Source organism: Cryptomeria japonica, chromosome 4 (assembly GCF_030272615.1).
Source record: "Cryptomeria japonica chromosome 4, Sugi_1.0, whole genome shotgun sequence".
Lineage (NCBI taxonomy): Eukaryota > Viridiplantae > Streptophyta > Pinopsida > Cupressales > Cupressaceae > Cryptomeria > Cryptomeria japonica.
This window is the reverse complement of record NC_081408.1, coordinates 62,350,971-62,363,451: the sequence shown is the minus strand read 5'-3', so window position 1 is coordinate 62,363,451 and position 12,481 is coordinate 62,350,971. Positions and strand designations below refer to the sequence as shown.

The window sequence follows — 12,481 nt, the reverse complement described above, 5'->3', positions numbered from 1 at the left end:
ATACCAAAATACCAATAAGTTATAATTTATTATTTCAAAATTATTAGTTGGTTCAAAAACACAAATGGCCCACCTGTCATATGACAAACTATTGGAGACTATTTCTAAATAGTAACATTATTGTCCACATTGAAATATTAATCAAACATACTATAAAGAAGCATAAATTATTTGACAAAACAATTGAAGATGACATCATCTTAATATTATTGTACAATTCTATTAGCTAATAGAATAACAAATAAAAGAAATTTGTAGATTTTCAATAAATATAAATGAAAAAAACAACATTAAGAAAAAAGTTAAAATATTTTAATTCTTGCTTCTAATGGGTTTATGCTTGGACATTTTATACTTATGGGTGAATGCATTAGTAATAATCACCAATCACTGCCCAATTATAGACAAACTAGGTTAATGTGCATACCCCTTTTGGAATACATGGATTTTCATTGCATGATTTGATTATATATTTGGTTTATTTTCTATTGTTTTACATTTGCATAATCTATAACAATTATCTTTCATTGAAATGGGTTGTCCCCTATACCAAGATCTAGATCACATCATATATAGATTAACTCATAAAGAAAAGTAACCTTCACTAACATAAAGTAAATTTTAAACTTTTTAATACTCTTTCAATGAATATACATTGAAAACTTTAACTTTTCTCATAAATCAGTAAAGGTGGTTTATTATCCACCCTATTGTGTATACATGTTTAGAAACTTTTCAATGTTTCTTCAATGAATATAGAATAGAAAACTTTTCTAAGAAAGCAATAAAGGTGCTTCATTATCTACATTATTGTGTATTTGAGAATATTTTACAGTTGACTTTTAAATAAGTGGCTAAGCTATCTTGGAAAAGTAAGGTTTTGACAAGATGAGGAAAGGTTGGGGAGGAATCTTTGGCTTACAGTTTAAATTAGAAATTTAGTGATGATGAGGTTCAAGTAATGACAAATTATTAAGAAAAAACTAGTTAATCATAGTAGTGTCCATCATAGTGAAGTATTAATTTTACCAATGTAACCACATTCCAATATAGAAAGGTCAAAGACATAGAACCTGGATAAATGTAGTCTAGAATAGAAAATCGAATTTTGTTCTAGCAACCATCTGTCATAGTAGAGATTATATGATTCTAGTGGTGATCGTAATGTAGTAGCAATTTTTTTTAGGAAACACTTCAAGTTTTTGGAGGATGTGACTTGGCCTATAGTTCACCACCGTGCTTACATAATTCTAATCTAATGTACCTATGCAAAGATATTAGGTATAAATAAGAAAATTATTTGGACTACTTGGGAGCCTACCTCTCATAGACACCTATTTGGTTTATTTCAACATCCACATGCAATAGGATATGTTGGAGTATGGGATTCTTAAGTCTGGATGTTTGTCTTGTGTGCAGGGTATTACGACTACCAACAAAACCCTATGATATGTCCAACACTATTGTTTTGTGTGATCGTGCAATAGAGGAGATAAAGGAAATGATATATTTCCAATATGCCAAGGGTTTTGGAAATAGACATGAATGTAAGGTTGCATTTTTTGGATAGTTGAAATGAATATGAACTTCATAGAGGCTATAAAGGAAAGTTGTAGGGAATTAGAAATACAATAAAAGAGCTTGAAGAAATTCATGGGAGGGAGAATAGATAAAAAATTAGAACTCAAAAAACAAAAGAACTCAATCTTATTAAATAATCCATATATTTATATAATTATAATAATAGTATATAAAGTTAAATTGTCTAATTAACTAACCTAAACTAGATCACTAGACTAAAAAAGAATCCTATTTCCATTTACATTTTAAAAAAATAAAAATTCTATAACTTTTTATCTCTCTCATTTGAAATATAACTTAACATAATTATCTATAAATAAAATTTCAATTAAAAAATCATATTCCATTGACACTTTTTAAAATAATGAATCTAAAAAATACCAAACTTATTAGGTGACCCAAACTACAAAAATAGAGTTGTCTTAGCATGACAAATGTTATGTACTGATGAAAATAGAAAATCTGACAACATTTTATCGTCCATCTTTTTTTTTAAATCTAGCATGGAAACCCACAAAATGTCACCTACTAAAACATTTGTGTCATGTATGCTTCTCTCAGCTAATCACTGGCCATCATGTCTTTGTATGGGGATGGACCATGTTGTCTCATTATGACTTAGCATGTCATTTTACAAGGAGAATAGTTGTTGTCCTAGAGAACTCCCCATAAAAATCTAATCGTATTAGACAATAGAAACCAGAAAATAAAAATATTAAATAATAGGTACAACTTCGTGCCAATCTGTCCATGTAGGGGTGTTAGGATGTACTTTATAGACAAGATTTATAAAATCTTAAGAGGATAAAAATTATAATTGTACTAATCTTTTAAATTTGTACATTTAAATTAGGATGAAATAAAGTCCAGTAGAAGAAGTTTTTTAATAATAACTACTATTAAAAAAGTCCATATGACCACTGAATTCAGCTAAAAAATAATCACCCTCGCATCGTTGTCAATATCAGATATCACTTGATCACAAATTTATTGGACAATCTCATCAACACACATCTTTAAGCACAAATTCTTTGGACAATTTCCTATCCACATAATCCTTTTACCACAAAATTATCGAATGCTTTCTTACATACTGTTTTTGAGCAAAATTCCAAATTCATTGAATTATTTCTTACATATTGTTCTTGAGCAATAATTGAGCACTAATTTAGGGGAATGCTTTTTGTTTGACACACCGATTTCGAGCACAAGTTCATAGAAACATTTCTTTCTCATATACGCATTTGAATAGTAGTTCATTTAGTGTTCTGATGCCCACATGTCCAATTGAGTACAAGTCAACTAAATTCATGGATTCAATCAATGTTGCATCGTCAACTCTAGTTGCAGGAGTTCTCCTACTAATACTCCTCACTTTTCTAAAGATGACGAATAAGAAGAGTTGGGCATTACCCTTACCACCAAGTCCTCTTGGATGACCTTTCATTGGGAACCTCCCTCAACTTGGGGACAAACCCCACCGATCTCTTCCCCTCCTTGCTCATAAATATGGCCCTCTCATGACCATCAGATTGGGCATGCAAACAAAATTTGTTTTGTCATCTCCATCCATGGTAAGAGAAGTACTGAAGAACAATGACCACAACTTCTCAAGTAGGCTAATCAATACAACTACAAGGACATTATACTACCAAGGCACAAGTCTCATATGGAGTCCTAATGGCCCCCATTGGTCCTTGCTTAGAAAGATCTACAACATAGAGATTTTTAGTGCCAAAAGGCTGGATGCTCTGTAGCATTTGAGAAGAGAGGAGTTATTTAAGACTATTGATTTCATCTTGGAGGATTGTAAACAAGAGAATAGCATGAAGATCGATGAAAGATATTTTATGATGTCTCTTAGCCCTGTGGATTAGATGGTTTGCAGCGAACAACTGCTTGAGCCAGGCTCTGCACAAGCTACATAGTTTAAGGGCATGGTGTGGGAAGCCCTCAAGTTGACAGGGATTCTAACCTTATTTGATTCTTTTCATTTTCTAAGGAGGTTTGATCTTCAGGGGATCAGCAGTAAAACTAAGATTTTAGCCCTGCATCTTGATAACATGTATAAAATAATTATTGATGATTGACTATTATAGAGGGCTGATATGCAGTGCATCGGTAATGATGTGAAGGATTTTCTAGATGTAATGTTGGACTTGAGATAAGATGGCAAGCAACTTAGTCTGGAGAACATCAAAGCAATTCTTATGGTAAGCTAGAGTACTTGGAATATTTTTTCTTTCATATTTAGGTTTGACTCTTTTAGGATACTTCTCATGTGAACTTATCTAGTCTGAGAAATCAACTCATTTTTATTCTTTACTTTCTGTTAAAAGAAGTATTTTGAGAGGAAATTATGTGTACAAATTTTGAAGAGAAAGTACTTATTCATATGAGCATGTAAATATATTAAGTCAAAAAAGGTAAATCATAACGAAACTTATATAGAGAAGCTTTTTATTAAAGGAAATTCATATTTTTTGAAATAGATTTTGAAAAGAAAGGATTTATCAATTATATGGGGTCTGGGTGTATAAATATATTAAGTCTATCTGAACTTGTATGGATAGAAGGTTTCTATTAGTAACACTGCCCAAATTCTTGTTTTCGCAGGACATGTTTACTGTAGGGACCAACATAATTTCAGGAACAATTGAATGGACAATGGCAGAGCTTTTGAGAAACCCAATAGTCATGAGGAAAGTCCAAGAAGAGCTAGATGATGTTGTGGGTGTAGAGAGAAGAATGGAGGAGTCATACATTTCAAATCTTCCATATCTCTGAGCAGTAGTGAAGGAAGTGTTGAGATTACACCCTACAACCCCATTAATCTTTAGAAGGTCAGATGTGTCTCATGAGATTGGTGGATTTCTTGTTCTTGAGAATACTCTAGTGATTACAAACATATGGGGCATTGGGAGAGACCCCAGCATATGGAAAGATCCTTCAAATTTTAATCCAAATAAGTTTCTGAAAACCAACATTGATTACAAAGGTCAGGGTTTTGAATTCATACCATTTGGAGGAGGAAGAAGGATATGCATTGGGCTTCCACTGGCACACAGAATGGTTCATTTGGCGGTGGGATCATTGGCCCAAGCCTTCAATTAGTCCATCCCTATGGACAATCAGGCTGATATTGATATGTCTAAGACATTTGGTATGACATTACTAAAAACGGTGCCACTGAGAGCTATTCCTATACCAATAAATGTTAACAAGTTTTAGTGTTAAAAACTACAAAAATTCTTGTGCTTATATTTTTATTTTAAATCTTGAGTTGGTTTAGTGGTAGAGAACTTGTACTCTTCAAAGAGGGGTCAAACACTCAAATACACCTTGTTTGTAGCATAGTTAGGTGCCTCTCACAAGGAATATGGAGTAGTCCCATATTATTATAAGTCACGGGTAGTCTCATATTACTGCAAGTCATGTGTGTCATATGTAGACACATAAACAGGTCACTATAAGCCATATGTAGACCCATAATCAGTTCATCTAGTATTGTGGACTATTAAAGAATCCATTTCCTTTCCATTCTTATGATCTTTGGATGCTAGTTGTAATATTCAAATTCATGAAAAATATTATAAATCTTAGTTTTCATTGGATTATATTTTTGGTTGAGTGTTTTGGAAATAATTACATTTCCAATGAATTAATGGAGGACACATAAAGGGCAATTAAATAGATTCTTTTAGTTAATGTCATATTGGCATATTTTTCAATGAATTCACTAAGGGTTGACATCATAGACAATAAAAGATTCTATTTTCATTTTAATTTATATTTTTGTATCCTTTTTTGTATTTTCTACCTATTGTTGGAATGTTTGAAAGATCAAATATTACAAAAATCATGTAGATGAGATTTTATTCCAAAATATCACATTTCATTAATTATTGTTTTGAGCATAAGATGAAAGGACAAACCTTATCAAATAACTTACATATAGTTTTAAATGATTGTCGATGTGATCTTAAGAACTCCAGTTGCCTTATTAACCCAAACAAGTTACCTAACATAGACTATAAACAATTTCATTTCCATTCATTTATCTGTACTCTTTTCCTTCATAACTATGGTCTTTTCAAATAGTTGCGTGTAGGATAATGTTTCTCCCCTAGTTTTGTTAAAGCATAAATCTAATGGGATTTCTCTCATTTACTCATGAGAATTCAATTTGATTGTGCATCATTTATTTGATCTTTAATTTATTGTTTGAATAGAGAAAAGTCTGTTAGGTCCCAGAGATAACTCAGAGGGGCAAGGGTGAATTAGTTGTCTAATAAATTCAACCAAAATTAACTTAATCAAATCTTAATTCTTAATACTGGTAAACCAAACTTTATTGCCAGTAGACAGTTTTATCAGTTAATTGTAGTACCGGTAAAGATTAAAGCACGAAACAGAAAGCAACAATATCCACAACACATAACATAAATATTTGTATGTGGAAACCCTGTAAGGGGAAAAAACATGGTGGGAAGCCTTACCCACAATCAAATGATACTATTGTAGATAGTATGTGTGTAAAATATGGATTCTGCACATGCAAAAAGGCCAGCTACCTAGAGCTCACCACTCAATCACAAAATGAGAGTCGCACTGACTACAATTAGATGGTTAAATCCAGTGATAATGTACTGCATAAAATAGCATCTTCATATGTTGGATTCAGTACTGGTTTAGTTCTAATTGCCTTCAAAAAAATCTTCCTTCAACCTTCAAATGATGTCTATGTGTATAGCTCTGCTTATTTTCGCATATACCTTATTACAATTCTTTTTTTTTTCAATCGCATATCAATCTCACAAATGAGATTTTAAATTTATACCATAACATAAGACCAATTGAATAGGTCGGCTCACTAAAAGATATTACAATAAAAACAATTACAAATGAACCAATATCCAATGCATGATGTCAGCTCAAATGCATTTATAATAATAATAAATCATCTCCATATCATGTCGTGCTGATCTGGAATAGATATGCTTGTCGGTGTGTATCCTAAACCTATTTGTCGGTAATAGCAAATATGCAAACCCGAATAAGAAAATAACCAAATCACCAAAACCAAGTGATTGAATAATGTCTTTGACATAACCAAGTAGTCTCCAAGTCATTCCAAGTTCTGATGAACAATATAATCTGTCGGCGAACCAAATACCAGTGATTGTGCATAAGTCTCTGACTTGCCGGTGAACATAACCAAAATCTCCTAGTGCTGATAAGTGTTGACAATTGATGACAGGTTTTGACATCAATGACAAAACCATATCAACATATCCAAAATACCAACAATCTCCCCCTTTGGCATTGATGGCAACACAAGATGGAAAAACCATCAAAGTGCCAAAACGGAAATGCCAAAAACGAAAAACCAACAAAAACCAACAATTCTCCCAAAGAGATCATTAACCAATGAAAATAATGTTAGGTCCCAGAGACAACTGAGAGGGGTGGGGGGTGAATCAGTTGTCTAATAAATTTAAACAAAAAACAACTTATCTAGACCAAATGCTTAATACCGGTAAACCAAAATTTTATGTTGGTAGACAGTTTATCAATTAAGTGTAGTACTGGTAAAGATTAATGCATGAAATAAAAAGATAATAACATCCACAACACATAATACCAATATTTGTATGTGGAAATCCTATAAGGGGAAAAACCATGGTGGGAAACCTTACCCAAAATCAGATGATACTACTATAGATAGTATGTGTATACATTTGGGGTCTGCACATGCAAAAAGGCCAAGTGCCTAGAGCTCACTGCTCAAACACAAATAAGAGTCACACTGACTACAATTGGATGATTAAATCCAAAAATGATGTACTGCTCAAAATAGCATCTTCATATGCTGGATTAAGTATCGATGTAGTTTTGATATGTCTTCACAAAAATCTTCCTTCAACATTTAAATGATGTCTGTGTGTATATCTCTACTTATTCTCACATATACCTTCTTACAATTCCTTTCTTCAATCACATATCGATCTTACAAATAAGATCTTATATATATACCATAACCTAGGACCAATTTTAGTAGGTTGGCTCTAAAAGATATTACAATAAAAAAAAATTACAAGTAAATCAATAACTGATAAAACATGTCAGCTTAATGCTTTTACAACAATAATAAATCATCTTCAAAGTGTGTCGTGTTGATCTCGAATAGATAAGCCTGTCGGTGCTTATTCTGGACCTATTTGCCAGTAACAACAAATATGCAATCTCGAATATACCAATGAACAAATCTCCAAGACAAAGTGTCCAAATGATGTCTTCAACAAAACCAAGTGTTCTCCATGTTATTCCTAGTGCAGGTGAACAATATATCCTGCCATTGAACCAGATATCCGTGACTGTGGATAAAGTCACTTGCTTGCCGGTGAACATTGTCAATTCTCCAAAGTGCCAGAGTTGATAAGTGTTAATAGGTGTTGACATCAATGACAAAACCATATCAACATATCCAAAACACCAACAATATCCCCCTTTGGCATTGATGGCAACACAAGATGGAAAAAGCCTCAAAGTGTCAAAACAGAAATGCCAAATACCAAAAACCAACAATCTCCAAAAGCAATTATCACTAGAAATAAAAAATACATAATATCACTCCCCAAAGGATAAAGTCTCTCCCCCTAGGAATAATATGTTGGTATTTTGGTATGGTTTTTTCATTGATGTCTATACCTACTAAACACTTATCAACTATGGCACTTTGGAGAATCAGCAACATTCACCGGCAAGCAAATGACTCATGCACAATCACTACTATCTAGTACACCAGCAAGATATAATGATCACTGGCACTTGGAATGATATGGAAAACACTTGGTAATGTCAAAGACATCATTTGGACATCTTGTCTTAAAGAATTGTTTATTGGTATATTCATATTTTCATATTTGCTATTACCGACAAATAGGTCCAGGTTACAACGACAGGTTTATCTTTTTCAGATCAGCATGACACACTATGGATATGATTAATCATTGTTGTAAATACATTAAGCTGACATGTTCAATCGGTTATTGTGTTAGATATTGTATTATTTGTAAAATGTTTTTATTGTAATATCTTGTAGAGCCGACATACTAAAATTGGTCTTAGGTTATGGTATAAATGTAAGATCTTATTTGTAAGATTAAATGTGGAATGCAAAAAGGGATTTTGTGAAGGTATATGCAAGAATAAGAAGAGCTATACATGCAGACATCATTTGAAGATTGAAGGAGCATTTTTGTGAAAACAATCAGAACTACAACAGTACTGAATCTAGCATATGAAGATGTTGTTTTGTGTAGTACATTCTTATTGGATTTAACCATCCAACTGTAGTCAGTGTGACTCCCATTTTGTGATTGAGCAATGAGCTCTAGGCGCTTCGCCTTTCTGCATGTGCAGACCCCATTTATGTACACTTACTATTTGCAGTAGTATCATCTGATTATGGGTAAGGTTTCCCATTGTGGTTTTTCCCCTTACAGGGTTTCCACGTACAAATATTGGTCTTATGTGTTGTGGATGACTTTGTCTTTATGTTTCATGCACTAATCCTTACTAGTATAGCAATTAACTGTTAAAACTATCTACCGACATATTAAATTGGTTTACTGGTATTAAGAATTAAGTTGGTTAAGTTGTTCTTGGTTTGAATTCACTTGACAACTGATTCACCCCCCCTCTCAGTTGTCTCTAGGACCTAACAATTGGTATCAGAGCCTAGTCCTCTTTTGCAAAAGTTTAATAGCTTGAGGAGATCCAATGTCTACTAACTATTTTAGGAAGGATAGTCCTAAACTTGATGGAACCAATTATGGCATATGGAAGATCGGAATGGAGACACATATAAATTGCATTGGAAAGGACATCTAGGATGTTATAAAGAATGGTTATACTGCTCCTACTCAGAGTCAGCCCACTCCACCCAACTTGACTAAAGATGAAGAAAATGATTGCAAAGAAAGAGAAGCACTTTTGAGCACACTATTAGATCAACAAATCATGGGACTATCAGATAGGTCTACTGCTAAAGCTATTTGGGATCATTTGGAAACACTGAATGAAGGAGATTCCACATTCAAAATTGCAAAACTTGAAAGCTTCTGGGTCAGGTATGAACATCTGAAAATGGAAGAAGATGAAAGGATTTCTGCTTTTATGGAAAGAGTAAATGAGATTGTTTTGGGTATTAAATATTGTGGAGGAAACTTAAGTGAGGATGAAATTATTTCAAAAGTTTTAAGAGGATTGCCACTGGCATATAAAATGAAATTCACTACTATAAATGAGTTAAGAACAATGCCTAATACATCAATAAATAGGGATACATTGATTGGGAAACTTTTAGCTTTTGAAATTGAAGAATTTGGTCTTGTTGCTACTATAAAGAGAGATTTGGCCTTTAAAGCATCAACATCATCTGCTCCATCATTTAAAAAATCTGATTTGAAAGCCTTTTATGCAAGAGAACTTGAAGAAAGCAAGAAAGAAAATGAAGAACTTGAAGAACTTGAAGCACTATTTGCACGGAAAATGCCTAAAGGTCCAGTTGGAAGTAAGTATGAAGGTAAAGCACCCTTTAAATGTTTTAACTACAATAAGATTGGTCATATGGCTTTGAGATTCCCTGATAGACATGCTAGACTAAGAGAAGAAGCTAGAAGAACATACAAGCCTAACCCTGAATATCAGAGATATAGATTTAAGAAGAATAAAGACAAATCTTGTTACATTGCTGATAAAGGTGTGACTAATGATTCTGATGAGGATCCGACAGATAATGGATGGGTTTTTGTTGCTATAATAGAAGATCAACTGACATCTACTGCTCAACTGGTAGAACAGGCCTTGGCAGCTAAAGTTGAAGTAAAGGATGAATGGATTAGTAATTCAGGATGCTCACATCATATGACAGGAGAGAAAGGTAAATTCTTGAACTTTCAAGAATACAATGGAGGCTTAGTGATATTTGGAGATGACAAAGCTTGTTTAATCAAAGGTAAGGGTACAATATCTCTTGATGGTAAGCATAACACTGACAATGTTTACTATGTTGAAGGGTTAAAGCATAATCTTTTGAGTGTTGGTCAATTAGTTGAGAAAGGATTTTAGTTACAATTCAAAAATGGAAAATGCAAAATCATGAATAGAACTAGTTTAGAAATTGCAACTGGTAATCAGACTAGAGGTAATATCTTTCATTTGAATAACAATGAAAAGACATGCTTAATTGCACATATTGATGAAAGTTGGTTATGGCATAAGAGACTCTATCATGTAAACTTTGATTGCATGGTGAAAATCAGTACTACTAAGGCAGTTAGAGATTTACCTAAAATTATCAAACCTCATAATACAGTATGTAAGGAATGTCAATCTGGAAAACAAGTTAGAGCTAGTTTCAAAAGTATTCCAAAAAAATCCAATAATGCTCTTGATTTGATTCACGCTGATTTATGTGGTCCAACTAGAACTAAAAGCTTACAAGGTGATAGATATTTCATGCTAATCATTGATGACTACTCTAGAATGTGTTGGGTTATTTTTCTTAGAGAAAAATCAGAAGCACTTGGAAAGTTTAAATTGTTCAAAGCAATGGTAGAAAATGAAGCTGGTAAGAAAATCAAATGTCTAAGATTAGATCAAGGAGGATAATTTACATCTAAGGAGTTTAATACATTCTGTGAAGTGAATGGAATCAGAGGACAACTATTAGCACCTTGAACACCATAGCAGAATGGAGTTGTTGAAAGGGAAAAAAAAACTATCTTGGATGTAGCAAGAAGTATGTTATCACAAGCAAACCAACCACATGTATATTGGAGAGAGGTAGTGAGTACAACAGTCTATACATTCAAAAAAGATCACATCAAAGGTGAAACCGCTAAGACCCCTCATGAACTATGGTTTGGTAATACTCCTACTCTTAAATATTTTAGAATATTTGGAAGCAAATGTTATATCAGAAGAGATGAGTATATTGGGAAATTTGATCCTAGAAGTGATGAAGGAATATTTCTTGGTTATTCATCTAAGAGCAAGGCATATAGACGTTTTAACAAAAGATTGCAAAAAATTATTGAAAGTACAAACGTAAAGATTGATGAACAATTTAGAGGAACTTCAAGGTATATAGACTCTGAACCAGCAATAGAAATTTTGGCAAATGAACCTACACTGAATCCACTAGTACAGAATGAAGATCTAGTTACCCCGATATCATCTGAGAATTCCACAGTAACCGAGGAACAACAGCAAACAAAGACACCCTAGTATGTAAGATTGAATCATTCTGAAGATCAGATAATTGGAAACAAGTTTAAAGGAGTTATGACAAGAGGAAGATTGGAAAATGAAGAGGTATGTCTTATTTCTCAAATTAAACCATCATCACTTAATGAGGCATGTGAAGATAAATTTTGGATTAAAGCTATGGAAGAAGAATTAGAACAAATTGAGAAAAATAACACTTGGACATTAGTTCCCCGGCCTAAAGATAAAAATGTAATTGGAACCAAATGGGTATTCAGAAACAAACTTAATGAAGATGGTAAGGTTGACAGAAATAGAGAAAGACTAGTGTGTAAGGGATATTATCAGAAGGAAGGAGTTGATTACAATGAAACCTTTGCACCGGTAGCTAGAATTCAGGTAGTCAGATTATTTTTGGCTTTTGCAGCACATAAGAACTACAAAGTATATCAAATGGATATTAAATGTGCATTTTTGAATGGAGATATTGAAGAAGAAGTGTACATTGAACAACCTGATGGATTTTCTTTGACAGGTGACAATCACATGGTTTGCAGGTTAAGAAAAGCTTTGTATGGATTGAAGCAAGCTCCAAGAGCTTGGTATGCAAGATTGGATAAGTATC

The 12,481-nt window shown here is 33.1% G+C and overlaps 1 pseudogene; it reads left to right on the top strand.

Annotated features, from left to right (window-relative positions):
• Nucleotides 1-2,891: 2,891 nt before the first annotated feature.
• Nucleotides 2,892-4,812, top strand: LOC131040574 (cytochrome P450 76C1-like; annotated as a pseudogene).
• The last annotated feature ends 7,669 nt before the right edge of the window (nt 4,813-12,481 follow it).